Raw genomic sequence first — 11,864 nt, forward strand, 5'->3', positions numbered from 1 at the left:
AAAGGAAACATTGATTTCACTTGAATCTCTTCCTTGTCCCTCTGTCTAGTTTCCTACCGCATTAAGTACACCCTCCTCACCTATATAACAGCAATCTCCTGGAACTGCCAGGGTTTGTTACCAGTCATTGCTGATACTGATGTTATTGCTGCAGTGGTTTTCACTGTTGCCTCACAGCAATAAGGTCCTGAGTTTGACTCCACTATCTATTTTCAGTTGTCTTTGCATGTCCATGTTTGCATGGGTTTTCTCAGGGTGCTCCTACATCCCGCTACAGTATAAAAACACGTCATATTGGTGAACTGTCCAGGGTGTACCTCACCTCTCGCCCTGTGGTAGATGGGATAGGCTCCAGTGCCCCCACAACTCGATGAGCAGAAGAGAGTACAGAAGAGAATGGTGATTCGGCAGCAGCTACCCGGACATATGTTGGTTAATTTGACAAAGTTTGCTCCATCTGTTTCGATTTCATCTGTTTTCTTTTTCTCTTTTAGCTTTTCAGCTCCACTGTTTTGCTTTTGTTTTCCCATCTTTATCAAACACTTCATCCACACCAAATTCTATTCTACAAGGTGTATGAGCACACGGGGAAGGTGGGTATGAAGCACTCTATCAAGCAATCTGACACCTGAGCTTTTGGTTAATAGGGATTACCTGTGACTGCAGAGGAGGTGTGGGTGTTTGCAGAGACAGCTGGAAAGCTGTCGAGAGCAGTCGAAGCACCGAAGAGGAAGCTGTGTGGCTGAGCTGCCATGAAGAAAAGCATCTAGTGTTTTGACATGCTGTAAAAATGAACTGTGTAACTATAATTGAACGCTGTGTGGGTCCGTGGTGTGTCAAAGACACTAACTCTGCTTTTATATTAGGCTTCAAACTTTCCTTTTTGCTAAAGCATATAGTTAGGGCTGGATCCGGTGACCCTGAATCCTCCCTTAGTTATGTTGCAATAGACGTAGGCTGCCGGGGGATTCCCATGATGCATTGAGTTTTTCCTTTCCAGTCACCTTTCTCACTCACTATGTATTAACAGACCTCTCTGCATTGAATCATACCTGTTATTAACCTCTGTCTCTCTTCCACAGCTTGTCTTTATCCTGTCTTCCTTCTCTCACCCCAACCAATCACAGCAGATGGCCCCGCCCCTCCCTGAGCCTGGTTCTGCCGGAGGTTTCTTCCTGTTAAAAGGGAGTTTTTCCTTCCCACTGTCGCCAAAGTGCTTGCACATAAGGGGTCCTTCAATCCTTCAGAATTTGTCATCCGTCAGTCGATGTGGTTGTGTTGATCAGTTTGAATTGTCTCAGTAGAGAGCCATCGTTTTGCAAGTGCTGATTGGGTCAGTAAACCTGCTATAACTGGATTTCTGTAACACAGAGTAAATCAATTTTTTGATCAATCATTAAATCATTTACTGATAAGAAGAGAGAAAAGTTTTACACTTAAGCTTTGTACTCGTTGCTGCAGTTGAGGATATTATGGTGTGAATTTTTATGTTTAAATCATTTGTTTTTAATTTTTGGTTTGTTTGGGGGTTTTTGGTGGTCTGGGAGCAGATGCAGTCTTTATCTATAAAGCCTACATAATTTTTTGGACACCACTCAGAGAGCCAGTAATTTAAGGAGAGCGTGTGGCTAAACATGTCCCTCCTGGTCCGATTGGGAAGGGGACAAGAGAAAACTACGACATTGTTTTCACAAAGTTACACACCGATTCAATATTAATTGTAATGAACTCCAATTGACGTAACCAGGTGTCAAGTGTGATGCTGACAAAAATGATAATTTTACATCATTTGCACGTATCTTTAGTCAGTAGTTTCAGGGTTCCTTCAGTGTCGCCGGCTCTGGTGACTGGAAGACATTTCACTATGGTTGCTGGTGTTTCCAGCTTCACATGCCTCAAAACAGAATTGAAAATACCAGCGTTTGTTCCTCGGCAGGTGTGTGGGGGGAAAACGATTAGAGACATGAACAGTTTACTGGGGCCTTCTGTTTAGGACTACACTTCCTCTTCACCGTCAGCCAGCCTGTTTTCCCAGGTATTCAGGACCATCTGCTGGCTATGCTATGTTCGTCTACACTGGTACAGTTGAAGATGACATATTTCACATTTCAATGAAGTCCATTTTTTTTATATTCCTGCAAATCCTGACCCTGTAAAGGAAAATCAAATATCATCTGATCCTGGGCATCTCAACAGTGATCACATTACAAACAATGAAGTCAGGATAACCACTGAACAAATAGGCTGGTCGTATGAGGAAAACACCAATGGTACAGAAATGCCATGGGATCACAAGGACAGGGAAAAACCATACTCTGAGGAACTTGAGCCCTCGCCCAATAGTGCAATGCCCGGAGAAGCCTGGTGACCTTTCTCTTAGCTTGGCAAACCTACAGTAAGGGTAAAGGATTGACATAAGACAAAACATGATTCCTCTACTGTGGCAGAGTTGTTGGGACAATGTTTAGTAGCAGTTTTCATGTATTTTCTGTGGTATGATTTGACGACTGTTTCTATTGTTCGTGTAGTGTTTTTTTTTTTTTTCTTTAAGGTCTTCTCACTAGAAGTTTGGACGTTTTTCTGCCATCTTGTAGTCCATACACACTGTTCTTGAATTCTACTGAAACATGCGGTATAAATCCAAGTCTGTTCATTTTTCCTTTTTCACAAACACCAACAAGATTTTTTTTTCTGTGATCCAGAAGAATCAGATTACATTGCGTCTACCTAGTCTTCAGATTCTGCACTCCTACAGCCAGAGCTTGTAAACTGACACCACAGCAAAAACAAAATGATAGCACTTTTCATCTTCGGGCTCGGGGTTCTCTGTGTTAGAATCTTGTAAGTATTTGAACTTGTGGAGTCAATCTGTTAACAAATGTGGAGAACACCTCTCGAACAGAGCAGGACAGCTGCACTGTACCTTGGACTGATTCTGTCACACGTGGGTGGAGGAGGTAGGTTTAACCACACAGCCACAAACAAATATCACTTAACTTGAAAAACATGATCAGATAAAAGGAAGGTTTGAGATTGGCCTATAATTAGCTAAGACTCATTAATAGAGATAGGCTGATCATATTTAGGATTAGTGCATTAACCCTGTAAGACCCAGCCCAATCAAACAATTCGGACTTTTTGGAGCTGTGATGTTTAATAACCGTTATAACAAAATCCACACATTTTTTTTGCTATGTCATGTATTATATATTTTAATTATATATTTGTTATATATTTTTTGTATCACATTTGATACAAAATGCAACTTTTTGTTAACAACAATGTTAATTTTAGACAAAAAAGAGTTTTGTCCATAACATTTTGATATTATGGCAAGTATTGATCTTGTTGATGAGACTGAGGTCTCAGAAACTCATGTATATGATACAAAGGGCATTATAGGGGGCATTACTGTTAGGAGCAGACTTGTAGAAATCGGGTCTAAAAGACATATTGATGGTAAATGGACTGGTTAAGGTTAAAGGAATGGTTGGCTCAACAAAGCTATGACTTTTGGTCAGTCTGCCTACAGTGCTGAACTTATTTTCCTCAATCAGTTTTGAATAGTAAGACGTTCTAGTTTTACAGAGGGCTTTTTAATAAAGCAGCAAACTATTTTTCCAGGCTAAATGACGATTTTCTAATTTAGTGAGACGCCATTTCCTCTCCAACTTATAAGTTATCTGCTGTAAGATGAGCATTGAGAGTTCTAATTTGAGGCTCTCTTTTTCAGAGGAGCTACAGTATCCAGTCATACACAGTGAAGATGTAAATATTCATATTAATATTATTAATTACAAGGTAATCAGCCAATGTCAGAGTAGCATTCAAGTAGCTGCTCTGCACTGTGCTGGCACATGGCATTGAAGAAGATAACAGACTTAGTAACAGCACTTTCAGAAAGACATCTACTGTGTTCAAATCTATTCACCACTGCTGTGCAATCCATTAAACCAAATCAAATCCCTTTTATTGTCACATCACATTACTGGCACACTGGTACAGCACATGTGAGTGAAATTGTTGTGTGCAAGCTTCACAAGCAACAGTGATGTGAAAAATAAAAGAAGCATAAGATACAAGCCAAATATAAGAACAGGAATATGAGAATTATAAGAATAAATATATGTACAAATATAAGAATGTATGCACATTACTGAATATGTATTCCAAATATGTATATACATATATATAAAACATGCAGAGGTCAGCAGTATGAATATTGTGCAAAAGAAATGGTATATATGTGCAATATGGAGTGCATAAGTGTCAAAGTTCCAGTAAGTGAAAGTGAGGTTTCTATGAAGTGTTCAGCAGTCTGGTGGCCTGATGGAAAAAGCTGTCCCTCAGTCTGCTGGTTTGGGACCGGGTACTGCAGCCCCTCCTGTCTGATGGAAGTGGTTTGAACACGTATGGCTGGGGTGACTGGAACCTTCGATGGTCCTCGCCGCTTTCCTCAGGCACCGCTTCTTGTAGATGTCCTGGATGGAGGGAAGCTCACCTCCAAGTATCCTTTCAGCACACCGCACCACTCTGGAGAGCTTTGCAGTTGTAGGCGGTGCTGTTGCCGTACCAGGTGGTGATGCATCCAGTGAGGATGCTCTCAATGGCACAGTAGTTGAAGGTCCTGAGGACGCGGGGGCTCATGCCGAATTTCTTCAGTCTCCTGAGGTAGAAGAGGCGCTGCTGCGCCTTCTTCACTGTTCTGTTCATGTGAACAGACCGTGTGAGATCACCCGCCAGATGTAAACCTAGGAAACAGAAGCTGCTCACTCTCTCCACAGCAGCGCCGTTGATGGTGATGGGGTGTGCTTCTCTACAACTCTGGAAGTCCATAAGTCCACCATCAACTCCTTTGTCTTTGCGACGTTGAGGGTGAGATGGTTGTCTTGGCACCAGTGTGTCAGGGCGCTGACCTCCTCCCTGTAAGGGAACGTTATGTTTTTGTAATGTTACAATAATTGACATTATTGCAAATGTTATTAAGAAATGATCAAATTTATTTATATAGCACATTTCCAGACAGACGATTCTGCACAAAGTGCTTAACAATATAAAAATGCCATTAAAAAGAAACAATGTGCAACAATAATAACAACATAAAACAATGATAGACAGTAAAAGAATTAAAACAATAACTAAGACTATTAAATAAGACCAAAATGATTGGGTCATAGTGTGTTAAAAGCCAGGGCATAAAAATGTCTCTTTAGTAGTGATTTAAATTGCAAATGTTTGTGCAGATCTAATATTTAGGGGAAGACTATTCCAAAGTCTGGGACCTGCCACAGACAAAGCTCTATCGGCACGAGATTTAAGGTCAGTCCGTGGGATGGACAGCACTCATTTTGAGCTAAACCTCATAGTTTTTCCTGGAGCATAAACAGAGAGGAGCTCAGACAGGTAAGGAGGGGCTCGAGCGTTAAGTGACTTAGAAACAAAAAGTAAAAGTTTAAACTGGATCCTGTAGGAGACAGGAAGCCAGTGTAGAGAAGCTAAAACTGGGGTTATAAGCTCTCTCCGTCCAGTTAGCAGGTGAGCAGCTGCATTTTGGACCATCTGAAGATGATGAATGGAGGCCTGGTCGAGACCAAAACACAATGAATTGCAGTAGTCCAACCTGCAAGTAAGGAAAGGGTGAATAACACGTTCAAAGACGTTAGGAGGTTTGGCTTTACCTTGGCTAGCTGTCTTAACTGAAAGAAGCAGGATTGGACCACTGCACTCACCTGCTTATTCAATTTAAAAGAACCATCAAGGCAGAGACCGAGGTTTTTTACATGTGTTTGACAGTAGCAGGAAAGGAGGCCCAGAGTGCTGTCGATGGGATTATCGACAAAGTTGCTGAAAATGACAGCTTCAGTTTTATTTTCATTTAGCTTTAGAAAATTTAAGGACATCCACTGTTTGATGTCATCAAGGCAGCGTAATAAGAGCTGGGGATGGTCTGAGCCTGCTTTTAAAGGTAGGTCGCCTTTCTGGTTTCAACTCTGAATAGTTTTGATGGGTTAAATAAATTTGGCCAGATTTCTAGAAATGAGAGCTGCTCCATTCAAAGTGGGATGGACGGTCTCCCAACAACACCAGTTTTTTTCCAGTTTGTTGGTGTTCTAGCTTCACATGTCTCAAAACAGAATCACCGGTTACCAGAGTTTGTTCCGTAGCGAGTGGGAAAAATTAATTGGGTGATGGATGGGTTGGTAGTGAACTGTGGACTTCTATTTAGAGTACACGTCCTCCTCATTGTCACCCAGCCATCCTGTTTTCCTGGATCTGCCTGCAGAGCCAACAGAGAGTGTACTTTGGATAAAACACGTGAAGATTATACATAACATCTTATTTCACAGAGTAAGTTTTAGTTAAACACATATAAGCTGCACAAAAACACCACTGTGCATTGTAACAGGAAGTGATCAGGATCCAAAAATCTTTATTGTCATTGTAACAAAATGTAGTCCCTGTGGTGTCACAAAGTAGAAGTAGAATATGATTACAAAAGGATACTATAAAAACAAAGGTAGCACACAAGCACTCAGTATTATAAAACCTTATTGCACATGTAACACTATTGCATAGGATGTGATCCATTGCACTGCACTTGTCAGGTTAAACTGGAGGTGATTACATGTTGTTTAATGGCCTGACAGTGACACAGTAGAAACTGCTATTCAGTCTATTTGTCTTTGTTTTGATGCGTCTCTATCTTTATGAGCGATGTCTTTTATAATATTTCCTGCTTTTCATGAGGCAGCGAGGGTGTTCAGTTCTTTGCCGTTCTTTCTTTCTCCGTTGTGTTCACACCCCAGTACAGGTCCTCCATGATGTGAACTCTCAGGAAGAGGAGCTCCGACACCATCTCCACCCCATCCCCATTGATGTAAACTGGTTTAATGTGGTCTTAATCGTCTTGGCCTTAAATGTGTTCAGGATTAGGTTGTTGTCCCTGCACCACGTCGTCAGCCACTCCAGTTCATCCCTGTAGGCAGACTCATGCTCCCCAGAGATGACCCACACCAAAGGGGAGTCGTCTGTAGATTTGACTATGGTGTTACTTTGGTGAGCGGGGGCACAGTCATGTGTGTATAGCGTGAAGAGCAGGGGGCTCAGCACGCGGGAGAGCTAGTGCTGATGGCCGAGGAGATGTGGGGGCCCACCCTTACCCTTTGTGTTTGTCAGAAAGTCCTTAATCCAAAGCAGCTGGAATATGGGAATCCTAGGGTTAACAGCTTGCTCACCAATCTGTGAGGGAGGCTGGTGTAAAAGGCAGAAATTTGTGTCTTTTAGTGTGTTTGGAGTGTGCAGTTAGTGTGTGGTAGTGTAGTCGTTATTTTGTTTTGTGTGACACTGAGGGCACTGCTGAATATCACAGATTGCAGTGTAAACGCTGTCTCCAGGTGGGACGCAGGTGGAGCGATCAGGCCGGCAGGTTCCATCCCTGTGGTGTTCTCCTCTGTCTTGTGGCGGAAAAACTACTTTTTGGAGTGGCACAAATAATTTGTGCAGCATCTTATTGTGAAACCTGATTGTTCTCTAATTTCAGTTTTAGTATTTTTAAATGGTTGTACAAAAAACGCCAGAGGCATTGGCTGCATTTTTAGGTAAATAGTTATATATGAATTTATCGTTTACAGTTTTTTTGAGTTTCAAGTTATGAAATCATTCACTAAACACGTCTGTGGTTTTTACAGTAAAAAGAAATCCTACTAGAGTTTTTGTTTTTTGTGTGATTACAGATAAATTGTGTTAATACAGTATGTTCAATTCAATTCAATTTTATTTATACAGCGCCAAATCACAACAACAGTCGCCGCAAGGCGCTTTATATTTACAGTAGATCGTACAATCATAGATACAGAGAAAAGCCCAACAATCATATGACCCCCTATGAGCAGCACTTTGGCGACAGTGGGAAGGAAAAACTCCTTTTTAACAGGAAGAAACCAGTCATTGATAAAAAATAAAACAAAAAAAAACAAAAACAACAAAATTCAACAAAAATGGCCAGTTATATCCTGGAGCCCAAAGGGTTAACCCAACAAACCATGAAAAATGTGGTTTTCAATTTTTGGTGAAAAACACGTTCATGACAGATTTCTGACATTTTGTCTAAATGTAAGCATGTAACAATTTGATTATTTCTTATTAAAAACACGTAAGTTAGACTTGTGTTTGTAAATGAACCACCACAGTATGTATATAAAATTAAAAAATGCTGATTTGAGCATCTTCAAACACATTAACCCTGAGTTCTTGTGTCTCAAGGTAGCACTGGGAAACTGCTCTGCCTGCCGGGCCAGCGTGCCACTTTGCCTTGCTCATACCACTATGAGGACCAGATGCATATCTTCCAGCTATCCATACAGTGGAGGAGTCCTCTCAATGAGCTGCTGTGTCACTATATCAAACACAAAGCCTTTCAGAACTGCACGGCTGGCTACACCATCAGCTACAGCCCAGGCAACATCACGCTCACCGTCCTGCAGGTCAGACTGGAGGACTTTGGGACTCACGTTTGCTCGGTGAGCAAACGGCATGAGTTCTCTGACTACAGCATTGAGCTGGCCAGAATGTCAGGTGAGTTTGACAGGTGAGATGTGTAGCTTGTGTCACAAAGAGATTGCTCAAAGGGGTCATTTGATTGTTGAAGTTTTAACATATTATTGTAGGGTCTTTACCTCACAATATAAGGTTTATTGTAAGGTATATTGAGGGGAATGATGTTGTGATTGGTGGTTTGGTGGTTTTATAAATAAAATTGAATTGAACTGAATTGCTGCAGTAAAAATGGGCAATAAAGTATCTCGCTGGTCCTATCCTTATTTCTTAAGGATATAACTTTCAGATATTGTCTATCAACTGTAGTTAGACTTTTTCGGCCTGCCAGGTCTTTTTGTTTTTGTCCTCTACTTGTCCAGGTTCCTCATTTTTTAAAGGAAACATTGCACACCATGCTGAGATATGAAACTTTGTTTTAGGATATTTTTATTAGGAAATGCTGCTCTCAGCCTGTTTTGGCTGTGATGTCATAGTGCGGTCAGCTTCTTCAGCCAGTAGGCGTGAACCATGTCTGGGCCTGCTGTCCAACTCTTCATACTGGAGACGCTTTCTTGGATGTCTGCCACTGTGAAGGTTATTGGATCCTGTTCAGGGAGGTTGCTGTGGTCTGCTCTTAGATCCACTAGAAACTGAGCATGCAGTTATGAGTTGCGTCCTTCTCCCATATGCTCTTCCAGTATCGCTCCATCTCCAGCCTTGGTGGTTCTGTGCTCATATTGTTCCCCTGCCACTGAGAGTAAACCGTGGCTGGTTCTATGGAGAACAGCTGGTTTATTCTCCTGCCTTCTATCTCTCTGGTGTACCTCTTCAAGCAGCTGGCCGAGGCTGTGAGTCTTTGCTTGGCTGTTTGGACAGCCTACTGTACTTTTTAGGCACCTTCTTCATTGCACCAAGCCTGCCAGCTGACACCAAACCTTTCTAGCAAGGAACATTAAATGTAACTTATTATATTACACAACCTAATGTAATAACTACTTAATTAATACATGTCAACCTCACACATCAAATTGATGGGGCTAATGTTGTCACTGCAGACTCTAACATTTCAAATCACAAGCGGCAGTGGTGGTGGTACGCTAAACTGTAAACTAAGTTTTAAAATAACCTGTTTGTGCGTCACCACCTGCACTTTTTAAATATTTTTTAGCCGAGAATGTAGTGAAGTAATTTTCAAAACAAAACGTCTGAACCAGCATGTTGATGCTGTTCGTGGAAGACTCCAGCCTGCACCAGATATAATTAAATGATCAGTTTTATATGGGGAAAGTCTGCTCTCCAGGAGTGCTCACATTTAGTATACCACTTCCCAAACGTATCACTAGATGGAAGTCCAACACAAGGGATGGAAATATGTATAATGAGGCAGTCAGCCAGTGGGTAACACACCTACAGTAGACTGTTCCAAGTCACATTGGAACGTAGATGTGACAAATAAAGATGAAGCAGGACCGGAAACTATGATTTAATCGGGTCACCATGGTTCTCACTAACTAGCACGTGCCCCAACGGTGGCTAGAACAAATATTTTGAAAAGGTCAAAATAGAAGCATCCTAAACATGATCCACATAATCTCACATTTATGCGACAGACACCAGTCATAACAAACAAAGGACGGGTTATTGCCTTTGTTCCCAACAGCTCTTTCCTGCATCGTCAGCCCAGGAGCTGAGTCAGACCAGCTAGAACAAGGGCTAATCAATCCTGTGATGCTAGGCAAGGGGTTCTGGGTAATGTAGTCCACACCAACAGGGACATATATACAGCCACCCCTGTATTTACACTGCAAATGCACATCATAGCAAAAAACGTCTATAAGGTTTTCCCATCTTGCATCTGAGGCAGGGTAACTAGCTTGGTCGTGTGTAAGTGTGATCTTTTACTTGCCCTTCCACTGACCACACTATACCATCCACCCAAAGAAACAATTTTGAGATTTTCCCCAACTAGCCACATGGCCCTGGGCAGCTGAGAGTCCACTATCATGACGACTTCATCTACAGCAAGGTCAGGTGGCATCACACCACTTCTGTCTGAGCTGAACGCCATGGAGGCATCTCGAAATGAAATGGGTCCAGAAGTGTTCAGCGATGATCTGGCTTTGTTTCCATCTTTAACTGGCGATAAAGTTAACCTGGTCCATATGCCACCTGTGGAAACGAGGCATCCTGGTGCCCCATGACCATGAAAATGGGTACAACTGGGTCAGGATCAGCAATATCAGATGATATTTAGCCAAGAGGTCTAGCATTAAGGATCCCTTCCATTTTAGTGAGTGCTGTGAAGAGGACTTCTTCAGGCACTATTTGATTTGATCCTTTAGGATGACCTGGAGCGTGGACTTAACCGACCTTATTTCCCTCTTCCAGTCGCCTCCAAAATGTGGTGATAGAACCAACATCAACATGCTGTTTGATGAGCGCCGGCTTCTTTGCTGGATTTCAGATGTGACCTCAGACACTGAGCATCACGTGTTACATAAAAGATGAATCCCGACACTTCTGAAGTTAATTGAACGTATTATCATTAGTTTTAAAGTATTTTTTCAAGTTGTAGTTATTGTATTGCATCTTACTTAGTTGTAATGGTTAATGAGCTCATCCAGCATTATGACACTTGTCCATCTTATTAAAACCTCAAATCCCCTGTTACAGTTTGAAACAAGGACCTGAGGCACATACAGGCAGCACCCCCCAAAATACACATTCAAAGCACCACAATGGCAGCCCAATATTAGATTGCTATTAGCTGTTAGCTCTGTAGAGTGGGCAATCATAATGAAGCAGTTCATTTTAATTTGTAGATTCAAGCTGCTCTTCATAGTTTTGCCCACCAGGTGGCACCAAAAGCTATTGGGAAGCTTTGAGTGATGAACCTTTTTTAAATACAAGCTTCAGTAAGCTTCATTTGCTCGTCGCTAGTTTAGGGTCATGTTGAATGAAATGAATCATGTGTAATTTGAAAATCTGTCATATTATTTTTCTATGCTCCTCACTGACTAATTACTTGTGACTGGCACCTCATTAGCAAATGAAGAAGCAGTGTTTCACAGTCAGACCCACTCGTCATTTTTCTTGATCTCAAACAGGACTTTGTGAACATCACAGTAACTATTCTCATTTATATAATTGTGACAGTTTTTGTTTGTTTGTTTGTTTGTTTGTTTGTTTTGGGGGGGGGGGGGGTTGCCACAAGGGAGGCATTCCCTGATGTTCATTAGAAAAAATGTTGCACTGTTTTTTATTTTCATTTAATTTTTACATTAAAATACATTTACTTTAAATGGCTATATAAACTACAGGGTGGGCCA

This window comes from Simochromis diagramma, unplaced genomic scaffold (assembly GCF_900408965.1).
Source record: "Simochromis diagramma unplaced genomic scaffold, fSimDia1.1 OVJJ01000430.1, whole genome shotgun sequence".
NCBI lineage: Eukaryota > Metazoa > Chordata > Actinopteri > Cichliformes > Cichlidae > Simochromis > Simochromis diagramma.